The sequence below is a fragment of the Macaca mulatta genome, chromosome 3 (genome assembly GCF_049350105.2).
Source record: "Macaca mulatta isolate MMU2019108-1 chromosome 3, T2T-MMU8v2.0, whole genome shotgun sequence".
In the NCBI taxonomy this organism is placed as follows: domain Eukaryota; kingdom Metazoa; phylum Chordata; class Mammalia; order Primates; family Cercopithecidae; genus Macaca; species Macaca mulatta.
The window spans coordinates 182,610,453-182,626,781 of NC_133408.1; positions in this window are offsets into that span (position 1 = coordinate 182,610,453).

Genomic DNA, 16,329 nt, shown 5'->3' on the forward strand with positions numbered 1-16,329 from the left:
CCTCAAAATTCCTTGCCCCAAATAAGAGACATTTCCTCACAAGTATTGACAAAAAGAGCCAAACTCTCTAAAATATTTGAAGAGATTTATTTTGAGCCAGACATGAGTGAGCGTGGCCAGAGGCAGAGGCTCAAGAGGGCCTAAGAACACGTGTCCAAGGTGGTCAGGCTACAGTTTGGTTTTATACCTTTTTGGAGACATCAGACATCAACCAATACATGTAAGCTGTACATTGTTTCAATTTGGAAAGGTGGGACAACTCAAAGAGGGGGCTTCCAGGTCACAGGTGGACTCAGAGTTTTCAGACTGGCAGTTGGTTGAAAGAGTTAAGTTATTATCTAAAGACTTGAAATCAATATAAAGGAGTGTCTGGGTTGTAGGAACCAAGGTTCTTATTATGCAGATGAAGTCTCCAGGGAGCAGGCTTCAGAGAGAATAGATTGTGCTTCTTAATCAGACTTTTAAAAGGTGCCAGACTCATAATTCTCTTCTGGATCAGGGAAAAAACTGAAAAGGAAAGAGAATTATCTACAGAATGTAGATTTTCTTCATGATAGACACCTTTGCAGGGCCATTAAAAATATGTCAAAAAATATACTTTGGGGGAAAATATTTTGATTTTTTTTCAGGGCCTGCTATGAGTCATGTTGGTGTCTTATTGCTACAAAGGGTCTGTTCTGTCACTCCTAAGGTCTCCATTCTAATGTTAATCCTGGTTGGTTGTGCCTGAATTCTAAAGTGAAGAGGGTATAATGCGGCATGTCTGACCCCACTTCCCACTAAGACCTGAACTGGTTTTTCAGGTTATCTTTGGAAGGCTCTTGGTCAAGAGAAGGGGTCCACACAGTTGGTTGTGGGGCTTAGGATTTTATTTTTGGTTTACATAAGATTATGCCAAAGCCTTTCCCTAAATTTGATATTCTCTGCTTCCCTCTTTCCATTTTTGTCCTTCTAGGACACCTTTTTGCTTGTGATTAAACCCTTCGTTTCTTGTCAATATCCCACTAGACTATAGGACACCAACAAAATATGAACACTCATCTTGGTTTATTTGTGCTACTATAGCAAAATAACTGAGATTGGATAATTTATATATATAAATTTGTCACAGTTCTGTAGGCTCGGAAGCCCAAGAACAAAGCACCTGAGGTTCAATGTCTGGTGAGGACCTTGGTCTCTGCTTCCAAGATGGCACCTTCAGTGCTATGTCATCACATGAGTAAAGGGCCTAAGCTACTTCTCCAGCCCTTTTATGAGTCACTAATCCATTCATGAAAGCAGAACCCTCATGATCACTTCCCACCTGTTAATGCTGCCACAATGGGGATCACATTTCAAAATGAATTTTAGAAGAAACACATTCAAACCGCAGCACATTTATAGACAAACTTTTAGACACAGATACAGGGAAATTTTAATGAAATTGAATTTTAACCAAGTAAAGACAAATAACCCACAGATTTACAAATACCCTTCAAAGATTCTTCAAAGGGATCTCAATGGTTAATCACATTGTTTATGAAAATGAGAACAGTGACAGCAAGACCTCTTCAGTGGTACAATGGCCTCAGCAGCAGTAAAAGAGGGTAGTAAACATTATGCAGACTTTGTGTGGGCTCAGGATCACTCACAGAGAAGAAAGTTATTTTGTATGTATGTGTGTAACTGTGTGTGTTTAAGAGAAATGAACTATGTTTATTTACAGGGATTATTGAGGAGCAGAACCTCACTTGGGTAGATGCGGGTATAACTTTTAAGATCAATATCCATGGTTTTGAATAGATAGGCTAGAGATACAGCAGATTTACTGAGTAGTTCCCCAAAGATGTTTGTTGGGTGATAACCACCTATATTAGTTTTCCTATTACTGCAAATTTAGCAGGTTAAAGTAACAATTGTCTTATCTCACAGTTCTGTTGTTCTGAAGTCCAGGAAAGTGTGGTTGAATTTTTCTCAGGGTCTCATAAGGTGGAAATCAAGGGGTCAGCTGTCTGCATTCTCATCAGGAGATCGACTCCTCCTCCCAGATTATTCCTAGTATTGGTAGAATTTGGTTCCTGTGACTGCAGGTCTAGGGTCTCCATTTTTTATTGGCTATCACAGACAGCCAATGAGATTGGCCATTAGCTCCTTGCAGTTTCTTTCTGGTCCCCTTGATCTTCAAATGCACATCAAATCTGTCTCATGTTTAAAATCCCTCTGATATCCACTTCTGCTTCAAGACAGAAAACTCTGCATTTAAAGGGCTCCGGTGATTAGGTTAGGCCAACCTGAATAGTATTTATTTTGTCAAATAATGTAACATAATCGTTGGAGTGACATCTCATCATATTTTTAGATTCCACTCATGCTCAAAGTGAAGGACATCATACATGGACATGAGTCATTGGAGGTCATTCTTTGAATTCTGCCTACCATACCAATGGAGATCAAATGCCAGGAAAGTCAGGAATAGAAATTCAGAGGGCATACAATCAAATACATTAAATTAGGATTCAAAACTATTCAAGAGATGTTTCAGAGTTTTGGCCATGCAGTGGATCAAATGTTCTTACTACTGCTTCATCAAGGACACAGTACAGAAGTAGAGTGAATTGGTCTTTATTAAAATGGAGCAAAGACCAGGTTTAGGAAGGAAAGGCAAGAATGTGGAATAAATTTGGCTCTTTCTGGAAGAACACTGGAGATTCAAGACAAGAAACAAAATTGTTTTAGTCCCTGAGTCAACAGAAGAGAAGAAAGATGAGACCAGAACAGTTGTCAATGAAGGAGCAGTGAAGTGGAAAGGCAGAATGGAGTGAGTGTGGAGATCACTTTTCTGAAGAGAATAAACTTAGTTGTCAGATGAAAAGAGATATATAATTAACTTTGTCCTTATAAACTTTGAGGTAACTTGCCATGGAAATATTTTTTCTTATCAGTTAATTTGAGGGGAGGTAGCACAAACCTTCAACATTTCAGTTAATAGAAAACTAGGCTCGACCTCAAGATGAAGCCTTGAAAAAGAAATGTCTGTTAGAATCCAGTTAACAGAAGAACATCTACTGTGACTTTATTATCAGCAACGTGGTGAAAACTTCCTGAAGAAGAAATGTGGGATGATACAGAAACCGATTAAAGTCTCGGAACAGCAAATAGTTTCTCCTCTTGTGAATTAATTCACCTTCTACAATTAAACAGAGATAAAACTCAGGGCACCTCAAATACTGATGAGCTTCACAGAAATGAATTGCCACCCAATTCCATTGATGGAGAAAGATAAAAAATGAGCAAAGAAAAGGTACTCTCAGAGAGAAGAATTGTTGAGAAGGTAGCAGTCCTTTCTCCTTTCTCTTTCCATGAGGTAGTTGCTATTCATTACTCTGTGATGGGGACTGGGAACACAAGAATCACCACTCATGGATTAATGAATTCAAGATCTATACCTTCCATTTTGATTCTAAATTTCAACTTAAATTTATTCAGGACACCAACTGAACACTTCTACCTAAAGGTAAAACTCATATCATATTTCCCTCCCAAGATGCATTTCTTTTGAGTGCCTGACTTGACGGAGTAATTTATTTGTAAAATATATGAACACTGAGAGTCATGCCACATTTCTTTCTCTTTTGCCCTGGACATCCAATTTTTATGCAAGCACTTTCATTTCTAACTCCTAAATATCTTAGTTCTTTGTTTACTATCTCAATCACTGCAACCACTGACATGTTTATGCCCTTTTTACTAGCTTACCAAATAAATATGAAAGTCTCATTAATCTCTCTAGTTCCTTGTTAATCCTCATTTCATCTAATCTAGTATTAGTATAGTACCTAAGTATAATCTTCCAAATTTCAAAAATCTGTTTCTATCACTCTTTCTGCAGCATCCTTCAGTGGCTCCCCCATGGTCTACAATGTATACAATCTAAGTTTATTAAAATGAAAAAAAAAACTTATCACTATCCCTTTAATATTTTGAAAAAAGGAAAATTTGTCCTTTACCAGAAAAAATAGCACTGTATTATAATGTCAAGTTCACACTAGAGTCTAGGATGGTGTCAAAGAGCTCTATATTTTTCTTCTGGAGTCACTTTCATATCCTCCCACAGACCATTACAGTTAGTGTATTAGTCTGTTCCCGCTCTGCTATGAAGAAATACTCGAGACTGTGTAATTTATAAAGCAAAGAGGGTTAATTGATTCACAGCTCCACATTGCTGGGGAGGCCTCAGAAAACTTACAATCATGGTGGAAGGCAAAAGAGGCAGGCACTTTCTTCACAGGGTGGTAGGACAGAGTGACTGCCAACAGGGGAAATGCCAGATACTTATAAAACCATCAGATCTGGTGAGACTCACTCCTTATCATGAGAACAGCATGGGGGAAGCTGTGCCCATGATTGAATTACCTACACCTGGTGCCACCCTTGACACCTGTGGATTATGGAGATTATAATTCAAGGTAAGATTTAGGTGGGGACACAGAGTCAAACCATATCAGTTGGGTACTGGGGAGGACATACTGTATTAATCATGCCTTCTTATTGTCTGTATTTTCTAACGTTTTGACATGCATATTTTCTAATGTTTTGACATGCATATTTTCTGATATTTTGACATCTGGGGACTTGCTGATCTTGGAGGGACTGACCCTCTCAGGGTTAACTCATTCCTAGGGATAGCAAACTACTTTCCCTAGAGCATGCCTTTCGTATCAAATCAACCAATCCAAAGCCTCTACTCCAAACCACCTCCTTTATTGGGCTCTCATACACTGAGCCCCTATTCTCCTACCCTAATTACCACAGGGCCAGGTGCTAAACAACTTGAGATAATCCCTACACTTTGGAGCCTGCTCAAATTTTTAAACTAGCCAATGCTAAAAATACTTAGCCCGCGTACCCTGCCTCACTCATTCATTCAGTGAAAACCACAATAAAGGTTCTTGCCAATGCTTCCTGTCGCTCCTTCTATCTTCCGACCCACTGTTGTGATTCTTATTGCTATGATTTTTTTCTAACTTGGTCTCTCTTTTTAGACTAGCCGTAAACCAATATAGCCACTCTCCAGAAGACCTCTGACTCAAGGGAGGGGGAGTTAGATTCAAGTGTGAGTGTCAGGTGAGACACAGTGGAGAAAGTGAAAACAAAATGCATGAAAGGAAGAAATGTATTACTCACAGAACCCAAAGAGGTTAGACAGGCCTGAGAGAAGTGTGAAGATGGCAGGGAGCTCATCCAGTTGGGGAGGGAAGGGAGGGTACAGGCAAGGGCAGGAGCGAGTGGGTGAGGGCCGGTGAAATATTCCTTAGGCTTTGCTATGGGGGTTCTGGGTCAGCTACTATAAACATTTGGCTTTATCATGGTCAGTAGCTCTGGAATTTGTTGGGTTTTGGGTTAGGGGAATGAGAAATAGACCATATAGCTGACAACCACACAGGGAGAAGTTTAACTGGGGCAAAGGTGACAGAGTATGACTGGGTTTCAAATAATTTGTTTCAGGCCTTAAAAAAAAAAAAAAAAAAACTGGGGCCAGGTGCGGTGGCTCACATCTATAATCCCAGCGCTTTAGGAGACTGAGGCAGGTGGATCAATCTGAGGTCAGGGGTTCTAGACCAGTCGATCAACATGAAGAAATCTCTACTAAAAATACAAAAATTAGGCCGGGCGCAGTGGCTCAAGCCTGTAATCCCAGCACTTTGGGAGGCCAAGGCGCGTGGATCACGAGGTCAGGAGATCAAGACCATCCTGGCTAACATGGTGAAACCCCGTGTCTACTAAAAATACAAAAAACTTAGCCAGGAGTGGTGGCGGGTGCCTGTGGTCCCAGCTACTTGGGAGACTGAGGCAGGAGAATGGCGTGAACCTGGGAGGCAGAGCTTGCAGCGAGCTGAGATGGCCCCACTGCACTCCAGCCTGGGCCACAGAGCAAGACTCCATCTCAAAAAAAATAAATAAATAAAAATACAAAAATTAGCCAGGCATGGTGGTGCACACCTGTAATCCCAGCTACTTGGGAGGCTGAGGCAGGATCGCTTGTTGCAGTGACCCAAGATCATGCCACTACACTCCAGCCTGGGCGACAGAGCGACTCCTTCTCAAGAAAAACAAAACAAAAAAAAACAAAAAACAACTGGGACTCTATGGCCCTGCATAGTGTGTCATGCCCCTTCTTCTTGGGAATTGTAGGTGACAAACTGTATTTTCAGTGGCAGCTGTCTCCTGATCCATTAGCTCCACCATACTTGAATAATAATAGCACTTATATTCTAAAACACTTGCTTCTTATGAGTAGGAAGAATGGGCCAGTGCTTCAGAATCCCAGACATGTCCAAATGAGATGAAGAAAACCAAACGACCAGATCATACCCAGCCTGACTGACACACACACAATATAATCACCCCTTTGTCTCTATGTGTTCACCAACTCTTCAAGTACACCTGTGTATAGTATGCTGACAAGCTCTGTCTTCTTCAATCTGCTAAATCATTTTCTACTTTCCTACATTGCTGCGGGCCAGGAGAGCTCTGGGTGTAGTGGAAAGTGGGGAGGGGTTAAATCCATCTAGGAACAAGATGGGTGGGTGAAAAAAAATTACGTAACATATAGAAAGGTTTCTACAATTACAAGCCTACTATGAAATCCAGTCACACCTACCACTCACAGTGCCACTTACTTTGCTGTAAGCAACACTGAACTCTATCTCCAAACATGCTGTGCATAGTATTTCCCTTACACAGCATACCTGCAAATTTATTCTGCACTTTCAAATAGAACTTAAAACAATAGTACTACATGAAATGTGCCATTTTCCCAAGAAGATTGTAGACCCTTTCCCCTGTATTCTCCATACCTTACACAATTCTCCCTTTCTGCAAATACCAAATTATCATGTTTATTGGTATAGCGATTTTACCATGGGCCTACAAAATCCATGTGGTCAAATGACATGCCTTTCCATTATTCCTTCCCCAGAATCTTCTCCTATGTATGACATCCATGTTTAACGAATGATCAGACACAATTAATAGAGGAACAGGGATGCTGACTTTTGTGTTTATGCCTCTATTCTCAGGGTCTGAAACAGCACCTGATTATTTAACAGGTGTTATGTGTCTGTTAAAGAAAGAAAAAAAAAATCAGCAATGTCTACAGTGATTTGATCCTGGGTCTGCCTCTTCTCTCCTTTTTCCTCCAAAGTATATTTCTTAAATTTAACCACCCTTGCCTTCCTTTTCTGTCTAAGGGCTACTGGTAGGTAGGATAATGACTCTGAAAGGTATCTATGTCCTAAACCTCAGAACCTGTAAATATGTTACCATACATAATAAAAGATAATTAAGTTTGTAGATAGTTTAGTGTGCTAATTAGCTAACCTTGAGGCAGGAAGATTATCCTGACTCATGCAGGTGGGCTCAGAGTAAACACGTAGGTACATAAAAGTGACTATGGTGAGAGTGATGTGAGAACTTTACCTGCTGTTGCTGGCTGAAGATAATGAAAGGGGCCACGAGTCAAGGAATGTGAGAGGCCTCTAGAAGCTAGAAGAGAGAAAAAAATTCTCTTCTACAGCCTCCAAAGAGCAAAGTGCCAATGAGACCCACCCCGGACTTCTAACCAAAAGAATTGTAAGATAATAAGTTTGTTTTGTTTTAAGCCACTAAGTTTGCAGTAATAGGGTACAACAGTAAGAGAAAACTATTATAAGGCTCTATTTCCAAGCAGCTGAAAAAAGGCAGCTGATGAAGGAAATCGCGCTGGGAAGTAGCCTGAGGCAAAAGTACAAAGGCAGGAGTTTGAATCACATGATGCCACTTTTAAGGGTAGATTTGTCAGAGGCATGTGAACCAGAGCAACTCCATCTTAAATAGGAGCTGGGTAAAATGAGGTTGAAACCTACTGGGCTGGATTCCCAGATGGTTAAGGCATTTTAAGTCACAGGATGAGATAGAAGGTCAGCACAAGATACAGGTCATGAAGACCTTGCTGATGAAACAGGTTGTAGTAAAGAAGCTGGCCAAAACCCACCGAAACCAAAATAGTCAGAAGAGTGACCTCTGGTCGTGCCTCCCTGCTACACTCCCACCAGTGCTAGGACACAAATGCCATGACATCAGGAAGTTACCCTAGATGTTCTAAAAACGGGAAGCATGAATAATCCATCCCTTGTTTAGCATGTAAAAGGATATAACCATAAAAATAGGCAACACGCAGCACTTAGGGCTACTGTATAGAGAAGCCATTCTTTTATTCCTTTATTTTCCTAATAAAATTGCTTTCACTTTACCCTATGGACTACCCCTGAATTCTTTCTTGCTTGAGATTCAAGAATCCTCTCTTGGGGTCTGGATAAGGAGCCTTTCCTGTAACAGCTCTCTGGTGATGATGAAGAGAGTGTAGTGAGGAAATCCCGGAACCAAAGGATAACTTTGGGTAAGTGTTGGGGTCCCGTAACATCTTCCTGGCAAACCCTGAAGGGATGATACTAAGGAGACCTCTCCCCAACCCAAGGAAATAGACTGTAGCACTGATTGGACAACTGTGGGTAAGTGGTGGAATACCTACTCAGGTAAAGAATGGGGTTGGGGGCTGGGCGCGGTGGCTCATGCCTGTAATCCTAGCACTTTAGGAGGCCAACGTGGGCAGATCACGAGGTTAGGAGATCGAGACAATCCAGATCACGAGGTTAGGAGATCGAGACAATCCTAGCTAACACGATGAAACCCTGCCTCTACTAAAAATACAAAAAATTAGCTGGGTGTGGTAGATGGTGTGTGTAGTCCCAGCTACTTGGGAAGCTGAGGCAGGAGAATGGTGTGAACCCAGGAGGCAGAGCTTGCAGTGAGCCGAGATTGTGGCAATGCACTCCAGCCTGGGCAACAAGAGTGAAACTCTGTCTCAAAAACAAAACAAAACAAAAAAATTGGGATAGAGGTCCAACTCGGGGGAGTTAGAGTCTCTCCTAAGACAGAGAGGGTTAAAGGCCCCTCTTAATAAAAGGCAAGGACACTTAAATGACCTTGGGTCAGTGGCCCAATTTAGGAGGATTAGAGTCCCTTTCTAAGATTTAGGGGGTTAGTGGCCCCTCTTAGAAAAGTCATTCTTGGTAAAGTCCCTTTGAGCTAAGAATGAGTTTTGCACTATGGGATGTTAACTGCTATTCTCTTTGGATTAATAGGCCTTGAACTCCTTGCTCTCAGCTGTGGGTAACAGGATTAGGCATGTACAGGATCATGGGACATGGAGAACTATTTTCTCCCTAAAATGAAAAACTTGAGAGCTGATGGACCTGCTGGAAAAGATCCTTCACAACCATCAAGCGGCCATCTGAATTGTTCAGTGTCACAATGGGTGGGTCTTTCTCTGGTGTCTCCAAGTACCTCCCCTTCCCCACCCTGCCTCAGACAATGCTTTCCTCTTTCTCTTTCTCCCTCTTTTTCTCTGTGCAAACTGGTTGAATTAATGGTAAAAATCACTGTTTATCTCCTATAAAGTTTTGATTAATGGAAGAAAGGATTTTTGAGACTAGACTTAAGCTGTAGCAAATCTGATGTGCTTTGTGTTTTTCTGTATTATTCTGTCATAAATAGGGGTGCCTTATGATAGAACACTGGCTTAGGACACCTGTAAACCGCTATTCAAGACAGACCAGCAAACTGGTCAGTTACAAACTTTGCTGCAGTTTCCTGAGAAACACTGGATGAGATTTTTTCTTGTCTTGCGTGTCCTTGGGAGCTTGAAGTTGTAACCATGTGGCCATGTTTTCTCATTTCACAATGGCATCCTGTGTTCAGGGTTCAATTCCTTCCCAGGGAATGAGGTTTTTTTAATATTCTTCTGTGTATGTATTTACATGTATTATGTGTATGTGATGTTTATTTCTAAAAGAGCATTGATTAATGGGTTTAATAATGAAAGCTTAAATCAAATATTGTGTCAGAAAAGAAAAAAGTGTAAGGCCTTTTAGTTCATGTGACTTAAGTAATTTTCCAGAAATAAAGACAGTTTTGAAGATTATCGGTAAAATAAAAATATCTTCAAAAATGTAAACATTTAATTAGGCAGGACAGATATTAAGATTGCTAAATGCTTGAAGGTCATAAACTGCTTCTTTAACTTTTGAAAATTGTTCAGTTACCTACCTTGAAGCTATTAGATTCTAGATAAGACCTGGGGACAAGTGGAGTTAGCCATGCCCCTAGCTATGCTGGAGTCAGCTTTTATCTGCACTTCTGCCTGGTGTGTCCCAGGCTAGGCTCCACATTTAGTATATAATTAAAATCCTGAATTTAGCAACTTTTGGTGAAAAATCTTTGTAAGAGTCAACATTATAACATGTAATTGATACTACTGAAGAAACAGTTTTATATGCAAGTTGTATAAAGAAAGCGAAATATATTTTAATTTAAAAAATGTATATATATGAAGTCATGGGAATTTAGATTTTTGCCTAGATTAAAGCATTAAAGGATCATTTCAAGTTAGGATGAAGCTGACTGTTCAAGAAACCTGTGGAAGGCTTGTGAAAAAATAACCATAAAAGAGATTCTATGTGTGAACATTGGCTAAAATTAAAGGGGTATTATTCAGTTATTCTGGAAACTGAACATTGGAATAAAAGCACTACTCTACTATTTAACAAAAACTTGTAAAGTGTTATAAAAGGTTTATAAAAACCTTACCTTATGGTCAACATGATTAAGATTGAATACATTTTTAAATAAGGTTTTACTAAGAATTGGGTTTGACATCAATAATGCACGAACGCAACAGTGACATTTAGCTTATTTAGTATTACAATCATACAAGAAGCATTATCAAATACAAAATGGCATCTGGTTTTTTTGGGGCTGTATTTGTATAAATGTGTTATTGGTACATGTTCCAAAATTATAAAAAAAAAACCTTCTTTAAGCCTGATATGACTTAGTATATGTTATTAATAAATGTTCATTAAAATCATTGCATGCCACAGAGGTAACCACATTTTTCTAGCCAATTTTGGCTTTAATTGTGGCTGTCCTAAGACTTTTGGTCATCCACAGACAATTGTTGTCTCATTTTGGTTCTCTTTAAAAGGTGGTTTAGAATTAACTGTAGGACTCTACTGGTGCTTTTAAATGCAGATTTTCTGGTAAGTTTGGACATTGTGACATCAGAACAGCGGAAAACTTTTCAGGACTCAGGAAGAGCTGAAATGTTTATGAATATCAAGCAGAATGGAAGTTAACTGCATGGACTAAACTAGCAAAAGTCTAAAGTAACTTTTTAAAATTTTTGTGTAAAATGTTGCTGATCTTTTGTATTTCATAGTCAAGGAAACGTTTTGAGCTATTATAACTTTTAGCAATTGAGTAAAGTATACTTGTGTGAACAAAATTGAGAGCATGTTTTTTTCTCTTTACCTGATTTCTCCAGATTTTGGAAACTAGTTGTGAGTATTCTTAATTTATGGCAATATAGTTATTTACATGAGTGTAATAAGAATCTCTTTGGTTTGTTTTGTAATATTATTATTATTATTGGTAACAAGACACAATTGGAGAAGCTGGTTATTTTACCAAGACTTTGATGGAATGCTATACTCTCCTTTAAGGAATCAAACTTGGCTTGCCAAGTCAACAAAAGCCCCTTGGGGAACTGGCCTCCAGCCTTTGCTACGACAGTCCCTGTACGTGATTTCCGACCTGTAATAAGTGAACAATGTCACCTTCTAACAGGTCCAGGAGCCCCAAGTTATCTTGGGACCCCAAGAGGAGAGAAATTTACTCAACTCATAGGTATTTGAGAGTACAAACCCATGGTAGGGCTCGACTCAAAAAGAGTTATCTAAGATTCCTTCTAAGAAACAAAGTTCCATCAAAGCCAGTGTTAAAAGTCTATGTGAAAAACAATTATTTTTGCTGCACTTTTTACAAATAATCAGGCCAAGTATAATAAAGCCAATTGGTCTTACCATGACTTATCTTTAGTGAAAATGGAAAACACGAAAGAGAATATTATGTTTCAAGACCTATGTTACACTTGTTATTAAATTCTGGTCTCATCAGTTGTTAAGTTTGTTTCTGCAGTGTAGGCTAACCCTGCTTGTTCTTGTGAACCAACCAGTGATCTTTACCTGCTACTCTGAAAAAACAAGACATTTTGGTAATGTAAAAATCTGGATCAGTACTCTAATTCTAGGCATGTATTGGAGTTGGCTAGCCACCTCATGTCAGCTTGGTTCCAGTAACTGCCCAGTTCATGAAGAGCCTTCTAATTTAGTTTACTTGGGATAATTTTGCTTATTTTGTTATATTGCTGTTTTACTCTTTGTGTAGGAATGCAGACTAAGCTTACTAAATGTTTTCTTCAGCTGAATACTTATTAATCTTTCAGATATCACCTTTTGTCAGGACTCAAGAGTTCTGAATGGCCTTCATCATACTGGAGCTTTCTGACTAAACTCCCTTCTACCCTGAACACAAAAGACCCTAATAGTTAGGCAGGAATATCATTGCCCCTATTCAGCCTGAAGAAGTTACAGAAGACGAATCTTTGTCCCTCTACAACCTTAAGATTAAGGGTTCTCTTATAAAAGGGAGGGAGGAAATGTCTAAGACATGTGAACTAGAGCAACTTCATCCTGAATAGGAGCTGAGTAAAGTAAGGCTGAAATGTACTGGGTTGCATTCTCAGACAGTTAAGGCATTCTAAGTCACAGGATGAGATAGGAGGTCAGCACAAGATGCAGGTCCTTAAAACCTTGCTGATAAAACAGGTTGCAGTAAATAAACTGGCCAAAACCCACCAAAACCAATATGGCCATGAGAGTGACCTCTGGTCGTCCTCACTGCTACACTCCCACCAGCACCATAATAGTTCACAAATGCCATAGCAACATCAGGATATAACCCCAGATGGCCTAAAAAGGGGAGGCATAAATAATGCACCCCTTGTTTAGCATATAATCAAGAAATCACCATGAAAATAGGCACTAAGCAGCCCTCTGAGCTCTGTCTTTGGAGTAGCCATTCACTTATTCCTCTATTTTCTTAATAAACTTGCTTTCACTTTGCTCAGACTCCCCATGAATTCTTTCTTGCACAAGATCCAAGAACCCTCTCTTGGAGTCTGATTGAGACCTTTTTCTTGTGACAGATTCTGCCAGTTTCTGTTCTTGGCAAGTTCCATTTCTGCAAATTCCTCATCTCTACAGGTTTAGGATCAGAATGTAACAGCAGGGAGCACTACAGCTGTTTCAGTCCTCAGGGAGACTGCTCATCCTGGGAATAATTCCTTCCTTTGTCCTGCCAGCATAATATATATGGACCCTGCTAAGTAGCACCAAGTCATGAAGGTGCTGACACCGAGGAAGTTAAGGAGGTTGTGACAAAAAACACAGAACGTGACCCTCTGAACAGCAGCAGAGTAGAAACCGTTCTTGTCATCAGAAATTTCAGAGGAAGCTCACTCACTGTCCAGCTTCCCTCCCACACAATGGAAGCACAAAAATGGAAAGCCATTTTGCACAAGAAGTTAGCATGTTGTCACTCAAGAGAATTATATCCTATGATGTTTGTTTCTGTAGGAGCATCTAGATAAACAGTTAAAACCATGTACCATTCACAAAAATCTATAAATAAAACTTGAATGTTTAGAAAGTGAACACATTTAGAACAGTATTTGTTTCAATTTAAGATGCCAACCTGGATACAAGTACACATTCAGTTTGACTAAAATTGCTGTAATAGTGTAATCATCTAAAAGCAAAACTAAAGAAGGGTAGAAAAAGAAAGGTAACAGATTCCTGCCGTTGATATGGAAATCATACTTTTAGCATGAAAACAAAGCGAATCCTGCTTGGGAGGTTCACCCTGAGCCTACAAGGAATGTGGGGAGATAGTATGGGACGCCTGGATGTTACAGGTAGTTAGTTAGGCATGAGTGGCACAGGAGAGGACTCCTTTCCTCCCACCGACCAGGAACGTCAGACAATCTGGCATTGGTTCAGAGATTATAACGTTGCCTCTCTAAAAATAATGCATAATTCAGCAGGCTAAGCCAGGGAGAGACAAGCTCCTGCTGATCACAGCTGTTAACATTAAAGTGTCAATTGAATACAGGCACCAGGGAGAAGCAAAGAAGGTTTCCAATAAAATCCCAGGTATTGGGCAAGTGAACCCAGTCATGTGCATTGAGACACAAAAGGGTGGAGCATGACCTTCCAGGGACACTCCAGCAGAAACAGGAAGAAAGCCTCAGATGGGCATGCATACAACTTCCTAAACACACTGCGCATGCTCACTTTCCAAGCATAAGGAGGGCACTGTGCCTTTGGGCAGCCTATCCTAAGGGGAGAATCATGAGAAAGGGGCACAAAATGGCTGCCTATGAAGTCCCAGGATCAAGGTTAAACGCCACACTTGTTTTTCAAGTCACCTGCTTGGATCTTTTCCAAGTGTTCTTTCTTTTCTTTCCTGTTCTAAAGCCTTTTTAATAAGCTTCCACTCCTGCTCTAAAACTTGCCTTGGTCTCTTTTTCTGTTGTATGACCTTCAGTGGAATTTTCTTCTGAGGAGACAAGACCTGAGGTTGCTGCAGACTAGCAGGGATTCATTGCTGATAACTCAGATACCTTCCACCAGTTACTTGGGGATGACAGCAAGAGACAACATAGGCAAAGGAAAGTGTATTAATTCTGTTTTAGGTGTGGAAATTGGAATGATTGGAAAATAATTCCTAAAAGAAATGGAAAAGTCAAACTGTTGAATGGTAAATTCACCATCACATTTACCATAAAGCATGTAGAGAAATGGAAATATTTACACATCATGGTTGAGAATGCAGGATTTGCAGTCAGTTTCTGGCACTTACCAGCTTTAGAAAGTGACTTAAGCCCTCAGTTTTCACATCTATAAAATGAAGTAAATAATATAAGCCTCTCAGAAGTGGGATGAGGGTTGAACAAAACAGTATGTGAGTAGTTTAACACAGAGACTGGCACTGACATAAGAAAGTATTATGATAGAAGCAGTAGTAGAGGAAATATTTTGAATGGTTGTAAGCATGGTGATCTTTTAACCTCTTCATTCATGGCAACTCATTTAATTGCCACAACAAATATGTAAGGTAAGTACTTTTATTATTTCCATTGTTATGGTCTGAGTTGTGCTACCCTCTTCATTTCATATGTTGATGTCCTAAACCCTAGAGTCCCATAATGCGGCTAATTATATTTGGAGATGGGGTCTTTACATCGATAATTAAGTTAAAATTAGGTCGTTAGGGTTGGCCCTAATTCAACATGGCTGGTGTCCTTATCAGGAGGTTAGGACACAAACATGCATAGAGGGAAGACCAGAAAAAAGGGTATAGGAAAAAAAAATGGTTATCTACAAGCCAAGGAAAGAGGCCTCAGAAGAAACCAACTCAACAAATTTTAAAAGATGTATTTTGGAGAACAAAACTGTTAGAAAACATTTAGAACAGAAAAAAACAATTTCTTCTAGAACTGAGTTGGTCTAAAAGTGCATATCTTGGTAAGGCTCTGTGAGGAAACCACCTAATCTGGAGAGAAGCTGTTGGGACACTCATCTGTGGCCTGTGGCTCACATGGGCGGGTATTCTCAGAAAGCACATGGGAAAATCACTATCCCGGTGTATCCAGGCTCTGGGAACAGGCTGTTCCTCGTGGCTTTCACATGGGTTTCCTGGTGGGCTATGCAGTCACTTTCTGCATCCTCCTTTTAAGGGCTCATGAATGTCAAAGTAACACAGACCCTGAGATACCTGGTGAGAGAAGCAGGAAAGTTGTATCGGAATGTTTTCAGATTATCAACCAGACCAAAAGTTCTGGAATCCATAAGATCCAGGGCTGGGGGGATAAATTTAATCTATTATTCTTCTGAAGTCGGCAGCTTTGAAAAACATGCACTGAGTCAACACAGTCATTCCAACAACAACAAAAAAAGGGGAAAATATAATCATCTTTCCCAACCCTTAAATCGTCTAGCACTAACCAGACTCTGAGACCCTCTGCAGCAGCAGTCTATCAGTGCATTCACATCCTCTCTGAGCGGATATGACAAACCCCAGGGGTGCAGCGACCTGACCTATGAGCCCCCACATGCGCTCAAGATGCCCCAGAGACTCTGCACTCCGATATTACTCTTTCCTTTACTGTTTTCATCCTAATTGCTCTCTTACACATTTTTGATCTTGGTGGTTGTATTGGTTTTCTGTTGCTACTATAAAAATTACCACCCATTTAGCAGCTTAAATCAATACAAATGTATCATCTTAAGGCTCTGTAGTTCACAAACCAACATAGGTATCACCCAGCCGAAATCAAGGTGTCGGCAGATC